Raw genomic sequence first — 15,179 nt, 5'->3', positions numbered from 1 at the left:
GCCCGCATAGCCTCTGCAGGAGCTCTGTGCTATGCTGTGATCCCTTACCAACTATGATACCAGCCAGAGCTGCAGCAGCAGTGAGACCTTCAAGACTTCCTTTACATGTTGCAGGAACATAGCATTAGGAACAGAATACTTGGCACACTGTCACAAGTGCAGCACTTCTCATAGCAGGAGAAATTGGAATTGGGATTTTATGATCAAAGCTGTGTGCCTATGCCACAGATTTTTTATTTTGCTGGTTTGCATTAGAAACAATGACATTTTTGGTTTTTTGTAAGTAACATTCTTCGTCAAAATCATTTTACCCAGAAAGCTCAGCTGGACAGTTTTGGTGGTTTTTTTTCTTAATTCCTCTAAATTCACTGCAAAATACACCAGTTCTCCAGAAAACAATTGTTCAGACAGGTCACAACATCCAGTGCTCTTTCTCCCAACAGTTTCAGCAACCCTAGAGCACATTTGCCAGGTTTGGAGGCATTTGCCATTTGCTGACTAGTGGCAATGGCATCAGGCCCTAGAGCTTCTCACTGACATTGACTTCTTCCTCCTTTATTTTCCCTGCTTCATTTACTTCAAATGCCCTGAAACAACTAGCAATGTAAATGTTAATGAGTGATAGGCTTATTAAATGGACCAAGGTTTACCTCCAACTTTTAGCTGATCTCTCTTAGCCTTGTGAAGAATGCACTGAGAAAATGTTTGGAAAGGCAGAGCTTACATTTCAGAGGGCAGTGGTGGGAGGCTGATTATTACTTTGTGAAGGTCTCAGGGCATAAGTTTTGGAGGCAAAAATAGTTTTGAATGAAAATCAAGACCAAAATATGTCCCCCAGATTTTGTCAGGATGCCAAGAACTGCTCACCCTAATCCGAGGGTCTACCTCACATCTTGAAATATTAGGATAGACAAAGTAATGTTAAAACACTTCACATGTACTAGCGCTTAAGGTGCTGCTGCAAAAGGTGCAGCTTAACTTAGAGAGCTGATGATCCTCTCTAGTGCACTTTAAACCCAAAGACATGCAGTGGCACCATCATTAAGTATCACACTGTAAATACAGAGATGTATGTTCAAACACTGCTCTGAGGTAATACAGGTTTTGCTTTGTTGATTTTAGTTGACTCTGACTATGGCGGTAAGGAGTCAAAGGTGGCAAAGCATAATAGTAGTCACTTTGAATTTTTGATAATGGAGACTGGCTTTATTCATGCTAATGCACTGGTCCCTCTTGGCTCCAGTATGTCTCAGTTTTAAAATCTCAAACTGAAATGTTCACTATCACTGAAAGCCACAGATAGAGATACTTGCCACCCCATTCCCAACCTTACTTCATACATGAATTGATGCTTGCAAACATGAACTTTAAAAGGCAAAAGGGCAGTCAGGAACTCTGTGGGACAGGTCAAAATATGTAATAAATCCCCCCTCTCAGAACTGCATCTCAGCTCTGACTGCCTGTGTTTTGAGTCCAGATTGGAGTGTCTGAACTTTCCCCCCAGTAGCACATGACAGAGCGAGTCTGTGCCAGGTTCCAAAACCAGCTCCAGAGACCTCTGCTGACCACAGACGGGAGCCAGTGCAAGCAGCATGACCTGGCTGTGGGGTCACTTGACGCTGGTGTATTAAAAAGTAAGTCTTCTGCTTTCTGCTTCACGCTCCTGTAATTGCATTAATTGATTCATGTCTGAGTTACTGCAAGCAATAGAGAAAAAAATACAGCACTTACAAAATAAATGTATGACCACAAGAAAACAAGGAAGAGTAGTACAAATTAAAGTTGTTTACACATTCGTAGAGAATCCGTAAGATCCCATAACAAATGCATCATGACTGTTGGCAATATAGTGCTGTATTTTATACCAACTATAAATTAAACACAAGCATTTGTTAACATAAAGCTTGTCTGTGGAATGTGCCCTAATACATTAAAGATATTCAGCATGTTAATTCATAATAACAGTGGCAATAATGATGAGGCATTGGCTAAAATATTACACCAACTGTGCTCATACACAGTAATAATTCAGACCATCCTTTTTCTTAGTTTAAAAATGCTCAAATGCACTTCCTTGCAGAGCAAGCATTGAAAAACAAGTGGAAAATCATAAAAGGATTGCATCTAAAATTTTGTAAATCTTCACTGTTTGGCTTCATTTCTTCTTACTATATGCTATTAACATAAAAAATTGTTTCAACTAAGTCAAAATAAAGCCATAGTGTCACTTGCCAGAGCACGGAAAATGAAACACTGCATTGTGACTCACAGCTCTTGTCTTGCAAACTACATGATTAAAATATGTAACAACTACAGTCACATTAATATTCATAAATCTGTCTCCTCGTCACACAGGTGGTGTTGGAAATCTTGTTCAGGATTCTCTGCTGGGGTGAGTATTCTGGTGGGATGGTAAATGCAGCTCCAAGGACTGAGAGGAGGTTCTTGTAGGTTATTATAGAATGAAATACAGAACCAAAGGAAGTAGGGAGAGACAGAGAGAATTGGGTTAGTTACTAGGAAAGTTTTTTGATAAATGTTCATGAGGCGTGAGAGGAGATTGTGAGGGGAGAGCAGAGACAGCCATGAGAGAAGATCATGAGGGGAGAGGTGGGGTGGTCATGAGGTGTGAGGGAAGATCATGAGGAGACAGGAGAGGTGGCCATGACGGGTGAGGTGAGCTTGTGAGGGGAGAACAGGGGCAGCCATGAGGGAAAATCATGAGGGGAGAGTTGGGGCGGTCATGAGGTGTGAGGGGAGATTGTGAGTGGAGAGCAGGGGCAGCCATGAGGGATGAGGGGAGATCGTGAGGGGAGAACAGGGGCAGCCATGAGGAGTGAGGGGGGATTGCGAGAGGACAGGAGAGGCAGCCATGAGGGGTGAGGGGAGATTGTGAGGGGAGAGCAAGGGCAGCCATGAGGGATGAGGGGAGATCGTGAGGGGGCAGCAGGGGCAGCCATGAGGAGTGAGGGGGGATTGCGAGATGACAGGAGAGGCAGCCATGAGGGGTGAGGGGAGATTGTGAGGGGAGAGCAGGGGCGGCCATGAAGGAAGATCATGAGGGGAGAGGTGGGGCAGTCGTGAGGAGAGATCATGAGGGGACAGGAGGGGTAGCCATGACGGGTGGCCATGAGGGGAGATCTTAAGGGGAGAGCAGGAGTGGCCATGAGGGGTGAGGGGGGATTGTGAGAGGACAGGAGAGGCGGCTATGAGGGATGAGGGGAGATTTTGGGGGGAGAGCAGGGGCAGCCATGAGAGAAGCTCATGAGGGGAGTGATAGGGTGGTTGTGAGGGGAGATTGTGAGGTGAGAGCAGGGGCAGCCATGGGCCATGAGGGGTGGCCATGAGGGGAGACCTTAAGGGGAGAGGAGGGATGGCCATGAGGAGTAGGGGCAGCAGCTATATAGTGTGGGGCCACTGTGAGGGGACAGCCACGAGGTGTGACTGTGACTGGAGATCATGAGGGGCAGTCATGAGGGGAGATCAGTTTGCCCTCAGTGACACGGTTTAGTGGTGGGCTTGACAGTCCTGGGGTAACAGTTGGGCTCAATGATCTTAAAGGTCTTTGCCAACCTAGTTGATTCTATGATTTGATGATAAGATTACTACTGTGTCAGACACCAGGCAGAACCTGAGCACATATAGTCAACACTCTTCACCTCTCAGAGTTAAAGACTAAAGTTACAATTAAAAGGCTAAAGCTATCTGATCACTAGTACATTCTCCATGAGTTACATATGCAAGTCCCTGTGTGCAGGATATGCAGTCTCCCATAATTTTCATATAAAAAATACTTATTACTTAATGTTAACATTGTAGATAATGTTGTCTGTTAACATAATGTTTAATTCTTTGAGATAGATACCTGGATAACAGTATTGGTGAGATACTGGGGGGATAGCCCAAACCTGTCTTTCTCCCTTTCGTGCCTCCGGGTAAATGCATAGCTATTCCAAGTTATAGTGTTTAAGCTAGTACATCCTTCATATTAATGTCGTAAAAGGGCAAATAAAGGGCTTCAAAATCCTGAACACAAATGAAATTGCACTGATAGTAAAAAGTGGCTGGAGCAGTGGCTCTTGCTGCTCACATCTCTGCAACTGGTCTTGAGCATGGGCTGCAATTCTTACATGCTTTGTAATACTCAGCCTTCTTCATCGAGGCTTTAAAAGGATCTCATCCCAAATATTGCCCTTCTGAGCTGTTAGTCATAAGTCTACAGGGTACTTCTGTGTGGTCAGAGTTTCTGCCCACAGGTACATGTTATGAATAAAGGGCCTGAACTTGAAAGATGGAAGCCCATATTGAGTGCTTATAAATCAGGACTGCATGCAGAATCTGAAATGATGCATTTTGTGATCGTCATCAGCAAAACTAATGGAGAATTTGCTTTTTTTCTATCTACATTTATTATATGAAGCATGTGAGTATAGGCTGTGCAAGAAAGCCAAGTCTTTAAATAGCACTGGCCGCCAGCAGAAATCCAAAGGAGTGAGTAATGAACTCAGATTAATAGAAAGAAAGAAAAACTGTCCCAATTTCCATGGCATTGCTCTTAAGTCCCTGGCTGGGGCTCGCCCCCTTTGCCTTGCTGCAGAGGAGTTTGAAAGCAGAGGCCAATTTCTATCCTGCCACTTTGGGGCCAACCACAGCTCTAGGCAGCACTAGCATACCATACCCTGCATGCTTTTGACAAGTGTCTGCAACACCTACTGGAACCAAAACCAACTCCTCAGCTTTTCTCGTGGATGTTCAGCACAAAACCTCTCATGAATAGTGAGGAAGTACACCAAATAGACAAGCAGAATCATTTACATATATTCGTTCAGCACAGTGTGTCTGTTGCATAGTTTCCATATTCATGCCATTCTCAGTGGAGAATCATTTGCTTTGTGCTACAAGAGCAGATGCCCCCAAGCCTCCTTCTTTTCTCCAGTTGCTCCTGTATATATTAATTAATTCAGTGGGATTTCTTCCTGGTTTCCTGTCACCATAGAGTAATAATGATTTGTTCTATCAACCTTCACAGTAGGTAGATAAACAGCAGTAGCCTCATTTCATGCGTGGAGAATCTGTGACAGGAGGGTTATGCACTGACTGCTGTCGCAGAGAAGAGCAACCATAAATGCCAGTTTTGGTCCACAGGAATTGATTTGTTGCCTCCCAGATGCATACTGTGCTCCCACACACGCTGTTGAGCTCTTAAAAATCGAAGGATGGCATAAACTTTTAGGAAAATCCAGCAGGTCAAGGGAGGTGATTCTCCCCCTCTACTTCGCTCTTGTGAGACCCCACCTGCAGTACTGTGTTCAGCTCAGGGCACCCAGCACAAGAGGAACATGGACCTGTTGGAGCGAGTCCAGAGGGAGCCACAAAGATGCTCAGGGGGCTGGAGCACCTCCCCTGTGGAGACAGGCTGAGAGACCTGGGGTTGTTCAGCCTGGAGAAGAGAAGGCTCCGGGGATAACTTAGAGCAGCTTCCAGTGCCTAAAGGGGGCTTACAAGAAAGAGAGAGAGAGACTTTTCACCAGGGCCTGTAAGTGGCAAGAGAAGGGGCATCAGAAGAATGGTAGATTTACATTAGACATTAGGAAGAAATTCTTCAGTGTGAGGGTGGTGAGATACCGGCATAGGTTGCCCTGAGAAGTTGTGGCTGCCCCACTGCGCACATCGCGGCCACTGTAGTTTTCATTTACAACATCAAAATATGCATGCTCAACTTTGGATATGCATATATGTCCTTTCTATCTCTTGATGCACTTTGTTTGCTTGCACACGTGTCAATGTTTGTGGGTTGAGGTGTGAACATATGTCAGGATGAACCAGGTGGGAAATCTGTTGTAATTTAATGCCCAGTGAGCCGCAGATAGAGGAACACAGGAGTGGACCACAGGAGTGGACCACACCTCAGAACATCTCAAAAATAAGACAGATGGAGGGGGCCTGTGGCTTCCCAGAAGACTGCGGAGGGTGGACATGATTTCTTGGCATAGCAGAAACAAAATAGCCTGACCTTGTAGCACCTCCATAATCCTTTGCTTACCCAGGGATATCCAACACCACCTTGGCTGGGCATTTGGGCCCAGCCATTAAACAGTAAGGAAGCTGACAGCAGCTAGACCACCTGACGCAAGAGGTTTACTTGCTCTTTCAAATGTCAAAACCAGGTCAGAACTATGAGACAGCAGAATTAGACCAGGAAAAATCCTCAGGGCAGCAGCTGATGCAACTAGTATAGCTGGAGCTGGAGAGGCAGAGCAGGCAGTGGTCCTTCCTCACCTCAGCATGGCCTCACAGCTCGCCAAGGCTTATTTCAGGCCAGAGAAACAGCCAGAGATGATTCCCTAGCCTCCTCATGATCTTCTTCCTCCTTCTTCTTTCCTAGGAACATCTCTCCCTGAGGCTGCATGTGATTGATACATTAACAAAGGGGATTCAAGGATACAGGAGATCTCTTCCAAACGCTTTATCCCACAAACCTACAAACCTACAAATCTATGCAAAGGAAGGTAACATTTTAATGTTAAATTTCCTGGCATTCAGCAGTCCTTGCCTGAAGCACTTCTTCCTGAGCCAGAAGTGCTTAATAGCCCTTTCTGCATTTTTTCCATGACTCTTTCTATTGCTTTTGCAATAATCTGAAATGTTGGCACCCTCAGCATCTTCAAGCAATAAGTTCCACAACACAACTATACCCAGGATGTTGAAAGGAGCCTTCTTTTGCCTCTTCTGAACCTGCCACCTCATCATTTTATGGATGTTCCCATACCTCCTGAGAACTATAGATGAGAGGCAGTAAATAATTGACATTTTTAACTTTCTCAGTGTCACTGTTAATTTCAAAGACTGCCATCATACCCACCAGCCCAGCTATCTCTTTTTAAAGCTGCTGTGTCCTGTTCCAGTTTATTATTTTGCTCTTTGCCTCTCTACTTGGTACTGTTACTACTTTTATCGCATCCTCTGACACTGGGAGGCCAGAACTGCACAAGGCGTTTGACATTTGGGCATACAGCAGCTATATATACAATGTGTGTGTGTGTGTATGCGTATGTATATGTATTTACTCTCTGTGTGTGTATACAGACATATATATGGCAGAGATGTTTCTGGTTTTATTCTCTATTTCTTTCTTAATATTTCATTAACAGTTCAGTCCTGTGATCAGCACTGAGAACTGCTCTTCTGTTTTCACAGAAGTATCTATTACCACTTCAGGCAACTCTGCCCTCAACTGTATTCATCCGCTAAACTGCTTTTCGTACGTAAAGCTTCTTGGTAGAAACACATGAGATGGGCTGGCTCCTCTGTTTCTCCTCTCTACCTATAGTATTACAGCCCTGCAGATAGACTTCCATGTGACCAGTGGCCCAAGTGAAGGAACCAAACGGTGAGGAACAACATCCTGGTTCGTCCTATGTGAAAGTCCTGACAACTAATACAGAAATTTTTTTGCATACATATGGGAACTGTGCAGCCAAGTGCCATGTAGAATGAGCCAGACTGAGCTCCGCAAGGATATGAGCATCAGACAGACCCCTAACTCCACTTTAATACAGGTTATGGTCCATCCTTTATTTATAATACAGGGGAATGGGAGGACCCAGCCCCCAGCCCCTTTTTCAGTAAATGTTTGTTTTGCAGAGAAGGATGGAAATCTCTATCATCAGGAGATTTGGAAAACAAAGTAGACAAACATCTCCCTGGAGTGGTGCGTGTCTAACTAATCCGCATGATGAAAGAAGACTGGTTGATTGACCTCTCAAGGTCCTTTCCTACCCTAATCTTGAAGTGTTTGAGATTATCGGCCATCTCACGGACAGATAAACAGATCAGCATTTTCTTCTCAGAGCATGTTTGTGGGGAACAATTTTCAAACAGCTTCTTCTATCATCCTTCCATTACAACTTCCATCTCACAACTACAGAACTGCTGTATCTTTCTAAATGAATATAAACCAGAGCAATTCCAAATCACTCAGAAGCTGGGTGATACCTCTAAACCCTCTGACATATCCTTTGTCACTGAGGTAAGTTTTTGATTTTCAGAGAGGGGGGGAATATAGTAGACACAAAATCCTTATCAGAAAAGAGTAAATAACAAATCTGTCTTGGGATCTTTGAAAATAATAGCAGGTTCATTTTTTGCAGCTGGCAAGTGTTAAGAACTCAAGTTAATGGATTGCCATTTAGGAACCTGTTTTCCAAAATGTGGTCTTTCAGGCCTGTTGCCTCCTTTCCCCTGTAGTATTTTAAAATGCTTTGCACATGTGGGAGAGCAAAAGGTTGATCTTCCCATTTCCTTATAAAATGCCATCTTTATTCCTGCCATTCTCCTGGAACATCTGCAGCAAGGTTTGCTTTATAGTTCTTTATATATATATGTATAATGAACTTATATATAAACTGTGTTCCTTATTTATTGCCTGCTGGCAAATCCAGTGCCAGAATTTTAGGAATAACACCATTAACACGCCCCGTGCTCTGATGACTGTTTCTCTATTGACAAGACCAAGAGCTCACACCGCATAACAATGAGCTAAAAAGCATGCAGTGATGCATTAAAATGGCAGAACTCAATTTCAGGCTTCAAAACATTTGCGAAGCAAATACCAGTTTGAAAAATGGCAGCTGAGTGAGTTTAGCACAGCAGGATTAGCCCTTCTAATGCATAAAAACTCAAAAGAGCCAAGCTCATCACATGGGGATGCTAATTATCTAGAGAAAATGGTATTTGTGTGCAGCATCCAACTGGCCAGGAGCCCAGAAAGGTTGTATCAGTTACAGGCCAAAGATCAAGCTTTTCTTGTGCTGGCCCTGGGGCATTCCAGGTGATATGGGAATGACACCAACACCAGTGGAAAAACCTCTGGCCTCCTACCGAGACGAGGAGAGAGCCCTGCTTGCCATCCACCGGCTTCTGTCCCGCCATCTAGTGGGGTGTCTCCGTATGTCACAGGCACCCAAATGACTGGAGTTACATCTCGAGGGCAAACACAGACGTCTAGTGTTCTTTGAGTCTTCTGTGTAGGTGTGGCTAAGTTAACTGAGGATACAGTTCAGCTCGACGTCTTCAAGGAGACAAATCAGGCACAGAGGTTAGTTTGCCCTACAAAGAAAAAAAAAAGCTGTTCAGCTTCAGAGGGGTGTCTGTACACAGAAGTTGTAAGCTTGGCTCAAGCTGCAGTACGCTCAGCAGTGGTGTGGGACAGAGCCGGCAGCAGCCTCAGTGGGACCATCTTTCTCCACATCTCAGCAGCTGTGTTTGCACTCAGGCCGTTCCCTTGCTCCCCATCTGCTTTCTGTACTGCTGTGCTATGCGTGGCCCTGTGTCTTGCACATCCCAGCCCTGGCTTGTGTTCAGACCTAATGCTCCACTGGCCTCACTGGGGCACTGTGGGACTAAGCCTTTGCTGGAGAGGACACTGCTGGCTTGCCGCCATCCACATACCCGGCTTGCCTTCCCTTATGTAACAGGCCCTGCTACTTTATGAGAACTTGGATTCAGCTCACTTAGCAAAAGGATCTAGTAGTGAGCCATCTCAGCTGCGGAGGTTAAATAGGATGACTTCCACCCTCGTTCATTGCAAAGCAACTGAAACAGCCAGCCAGGCGCTGACATACGGGGGGGAGGGGGGGAGCAGGGTTATGATTTTGGGATTTTTTTTGTGGGTAAGTTTCTAAATCTTCCACTGCTGTAACAGCAGACGTCTCTGCAGAGACATCCAGGTTTACTGCCTGCAGACTAAGCAGTGTCCCAGCAAGCACAAGTATTTAAATCCCTGCTCCCTTTTCCGTTAGAGTCCCAGCAAGCACAAGTAATTATATCCTTCCCTTTAGGTTTGGCATGGAAGGAACCCTTTCTGCAGCATATCTCTAGTCAGAGTCAAAGGACTGTACTGTGTTGTGTTTAAATAGGACTAAAGCAGGGGCTCTACCAGGATTAAAGCTCCCACACAGGCTCATCTTGCCATGCAGGGCAACAAACACATTCCTTTTCCAAACCCCCTTGTTCACTCTGAATAGTGATACAAGAATATTATTTTTATCCCAAATGTGTAACCAATTGCCTAAACAGCTGTAAATGACAGCACATAGTTCATCTAAGGATCACAGGGTGACACAGAAGAGGGCTGGAACGGATGTAAAGGCAGTCTGTCCCTCTGTTGTGGGATGGGATCAGCTATTATCCGCGTCATTCATGGTGGATCCGGAATGTTTTCTGACCTCACCAGAGCAGGTTTTTAGTCTGTGCTCAAAAACCTGCAGGGACAGAGAACTAGGTAGACAGCCTACTCCTTGCCTCTCTATTGACAGTACTGGGAAGCATTTCCAATGCCTCACAAGAAACTTCCTTGCAGCAAAATAAATCAACTCATATTCCTTTTACTTATTCCTGCTGCTTTTCTGAACCCCTGCTGATTAATCCATACCTTTTCCAAAGTGTGTTGCTAAAGGTGGAGTCAGTGCTCCAGGAGGTATCAGCAACACGGAACAGATCTCAGCCCCTCATATCTTTAAGACAGTAAAAGTTTCTTATATGTAACATCAGCACATATATTCCAATATGGCATGGGCTTCTCTTAAAATGGGTAAGACAGGTGATATCAGGAGAAAATCCTTCACTGAAAGGATTGTCAGGCATTGGAACAGGCTGCCCAGGGAAGTGGTAGAGTCCTCATCCCTGAAGGTATTTAAAAGACATGTAGATGTGGCGCTTAGGGACTTGGTTTAGTGGTGGACTTGGCAGTGCTACAGTAACAGTTGGACTTCACGATCTTATAGTTCTTCTCCAACCTAAAGGATTCTATGATTACATGGTTCTATGATTCTGGTTCAGCTTTGGATCTGCCAGTACCCCAGATGTTTTCTGCAGAACTGCTGCCCAGTTCTCTGTCCTATGTCTGTAGCTGATGACATCTCTCTGCACTCAAGAGCGTGACATCAGAGCGGCCATACGGAGCGCAGCATCAGCTCAGCGACCCCTGGCATGTGCAGTGCACACCCTCACACATCCCTCCCCACGGGAAGGGTTTTAGGTAAGCTGAAGCGCATGTAATGTCACCGGTAAAAAGGCTTTTTGTTACTGTGCAGTGACCTCTCTGTCTGTTTGAAGAAGTGCAGCCAGCCGACAAGTAAAACAGAGCTGTGGATGTACAGCCAAGGAAGACGCAGAGGATTTTCAGGGACCCGGCTGCACCAGGAAGAATTGTAAATACTGCAACGTCAGGGTAACAACACCTACATTTCTTCTGAATGCAGGAGGGGTTGTTGCTGAGCTGAAGACCTTTCTTGTATTCTAAAAAGTGATGCTTTTGGGATATCTTCATCTATCTAATCCAGTCCAACATACTCTATTTGTGAGTACATCAGACCTGATAAGCTACACTGATGCTCAAAGTTCAGTTCTTTCAAATACCAATCTTGGAACCCGGGACTCTGGCTTAGTACACTGCCAATGTAGATCTAAATTACGACTTTTGGCTGGGCATCCAAGAGTCTCCAAGGATTGCCAGGGACTGAAAGGCTGGCTGTATTGTGTAACCTAAGAATAAGAAGGTTAAGGACCTCTTTATTGCCCTAAACCCCCCTGGGGAAAGAACTCAAACAAAAGCTGTTTGAGCTACAGTTTCCATCTGGGTGGGTGGAATGAGGGGCTACAAAGTCCCAGCTCCTGTTTCAGTCCTAAATTCCAGCCAGATTTGTGAAGACACAAGCTGATCACAGGCTTGTTGTATATCCTCTGTCCCAATGCAAGAGGCAAGAGATGCACTGGGGAAGAAGACACTGGGCGCAGACTGCCCTGCCAGGCCTTTCTGCAGTGCCAGGTCTCACTTAGTTGTTTAGACATCTATTTCCCAGTTTCTCTCTACCAGGATATATCTATACAGATATATAGATAAAAATAAAAGATATATAAATAGATATAAATATATCTACACGCTTATATAGATATCTATATCTATATAGATATATAAATATTTTTAGGATCCTCCCCCTGCATCCAGCAAATGGTGTAAAATATCACCACTACTGCATGATTTTCGTAGCCTTTTACAAAGGTTAGAAGAACATCCCTTATGTCATAGCCCAGCCCCACCTCTCATTTCCTTCCACTGACTGCACCTGGCAGGAGACTTGGCTGCAGGCAGGATTTCCTCCCTTTTCATACAGCTCAATGGGAGTGGTCACGATGAGCTGAAAATGTACTCTTCACTTAGAGAAAGAACGGTGAAGTATCAGCTGTCTTGTGCCATTTTAATCCAAGACACAAACAATCAGTTGAACAGGGTCATGTCCAGTTGCTAATATTTGATGGGAGTAACACTGCAATAATTCACAACGAGCTGTGTCTTCCGTGAGAAAGGATTCCTGTGAGACTGCAGACACCCGCCTAGGAAATCCACCTCAAGTGATATTAAAAGCCTCATCTATAAAAACACAGGACTTCCATCAGTCCCTGGGGATCCGCATGCCTCCAAAGATGAGGTACACTGTCAGGATAACCTGTCAGATCACTTTAGATGTCAGTTCCCACTTAAAAAGACCCTGCTGCAGAGGGACCACCTTTTTATCCTACCACTCCAGAATGTGTTAGCCTTGCTTGGATGTGAGAGGTGCTTGAAGGGGCTGCCTGCACAGACACAGAAAGCAGGTGTGGAACACTCAGGGTTTCTTCAAATGATGCTGGTTTGGGGCAGGGGGGAAGGAAGACATTTCTAATCTAGTTCATCACAAAATATCAGCACATGACAGAATTATCTGTTAATACAGCATCACAGTAAATTTTCAGCACTGGTACCTCAGTGAAGTGCTACTTGCAAAGCCTACACCAATTAAAATATCACTAACTTCGTCCTGGGGTTTATTCAGAGCTGTCTGAGTTTGAATCAGTTTTAGAAGCAACTCGAGTTAAAAGGATGAAAACTTTGTCATGTCAACACTTCTGGTCTCATTTAAAGCTTTTTTCCACTTGATATTGATTTAGCATAACTTCACGTCAAATTGATGTTCACACAGGAGCCTTGACCTATTTAACGGATGCATTTTTAAATAATACCTCCCACTTCACAGCTGCAACTCTGAATACAGACCTACAGGCAAAGCAACCTGAAGGTCCATCTATCTCAGCACTTGTGCAAAAGGTTTCTACCCTGACTCCAGTAAACAGGGTCAACCACTGAATTTGTGAGAGGTTTCCGTACTACTACAGAAAGATTCCTTTTTCTAGAACAATCTCTTGAAAAGAAAACCAAACTGAAGCACACCTACTAACTGGATGTTTTTAGCTGCATATTACACTATGAGAAGGAGCCAAATGTTCCCCTGTCACTCAACCCACTGCTAAAGATGTGTGGTTTGTATAAAGAGGGGCTATCTCTCATCAAGCCAGCTGCTACTGAGAAAAAAACAGATAAGCTTTTGAGCAGAAGCCCTTCTTCAGGTCTGAAATAGCAGCAGTAGGGGAAGGTATTTCTTGAAGGTGAAAACCAGCAGAGAACAACTTATAAATTTAATTAAGATTATGTAAGCAGCTAGACCATCTTAAAAAAAAGAAAAGAAAGGGGCACTGATAGCTGGAGCAAAGGAAGAGATAGCAGGGGGGGAGGAGGAGATAAAAAGCAAGCACAAAGAAAGCCTTGAGTAATTTACTGCCTGAGGAAGGTGAGGGACAGGGAATTGTATCCTCTGCCCTGGTATTTCTATCAAGTCTGGGATCATTAGCAGCATTAAGCATTTTAGGTCCCATGATGTCTTTTGAAGGTATTTTGTCAACGTCCTCTAAGAATCAGGGTTCAAGGGAGGTCTACAGTTATTTCAACTGTGACACGCTGCTGCAGAGAAGTACGTGCAAGGGGAGGAAAAGAGGTCTAGGTGTCACTGTCCTTCTGCCTTTCAACTCGGCACTGACTGCTGGACTTAATCTCTTACTTTTGAGTCGTTGTAAATAAGTGAAGTTTCTTCACTATGAGGGTGGTGAGACACTTGCATAGGTTGCCCAGAGAAGCTGTGGCTGCCCCATCCCTGGCAGTGTTCAAGGCCAGGCTGGACGGGGCTTTGAGTAACCTGGTCTAGTGGAAGGTGTCCCTGCCTCTGGCACGGGGGCTGGAACTGGATGATCTTTAAGGTCCCTTCCAACCCAAACCATTCTGTGATTCTATGTTTAGAAAAATATACCTGCCCAACCAGTCCTTTCACAAGCATATAAGTGGTGTCTCCAAACATACACAACTCGATTTGTCTGAGGCAGTAATAACAGGAAGAGTCTAACAGCTTCTTAATTATTTGCCTATTAAAAATATATCATTTATTTGGAGAAGGCACGGCACTCAGTACCTGTCATGGCCCTCACAAGGTGTCAGGAGCTCCTCAGCGGTGAGGATAGCCCCATTGCAGTTAAGTCATTAGAGATGATGGAGACCATAGGAGAAGGCGGTCAGGCCAGCCAATACACACCTCATCAGGCTGTGAACGGAGAGAGTATTGCAGGTCTTTCCTAACATCACCTGTCTTACCCACTTTAAGAAATGCCATATTGGAATATGTAAGTGGTGATGGTGCTGTGCCACCCCCAGCACTGCGGGCAACTCACAGCAGCGCTTCTCTGAGGTGCCTGGGAAAGGCTCAGAGCGGTTCTGCTTAAAAACTGAGCTTGTGCTAGAGCTGAAGAGCCAGCAGGGCCAGGGCAGTGACCATCCCCTGCACTTGGCACTGCTGAGGCTGCACCTCGAATCCTGTGTTCAGTTCTGGGCCCCTCACTACAGGAAAGACATTGAGGTGCTGGAGCAGGTCCAGAGAAGGGCAACGAAGCTGGTGAAGAGCCTGGAGCACAAGTCTTACAAGGAATGGCTGAGGGAACTGTGGTTGTTTAGTCTGGAGAAGACTCAGGGGGGACCTTATCGCTCTCTACAACTGCCTGAAAGGATGAAGCAAGGACGTGGCTGGTCTCTTTTCTCAAGTAACAAGTGACAGGACAAGATGTAACGGCCTCAAGCTGCGCCACGGGAAGTTTAGATTGGATATTAGGAAAAATTTCTTCACCAAAAGGGTGCTCAGGCATTGGAACAGGCTGCCCAGGGCAGTGGTAGAGCCACCATCCTTGGAAGTGTTCACACACCGGGTAGACGAGGCCCCTAGTGACATGGTTTAGTGTTGGACTTGGCAGTGCTGGGGTAGCAG

This window comes from Strigops habroptila, chromosome 2 (assembly GCF_004027225.2).
Source record: "Strigops habroptila isolate Jane chromosome 2, bStrHab1.2.pri, whole genome shotgun sequence".
Classification (NCBI taxonomy): Eukaryota; Metazoa; Chordata; class Aves; order Psittaciformes; family Psittacidae; genus Strigops; species Strigops habroptila.
Note: the sequence above shows the minus strand (reverse complement) of the source record.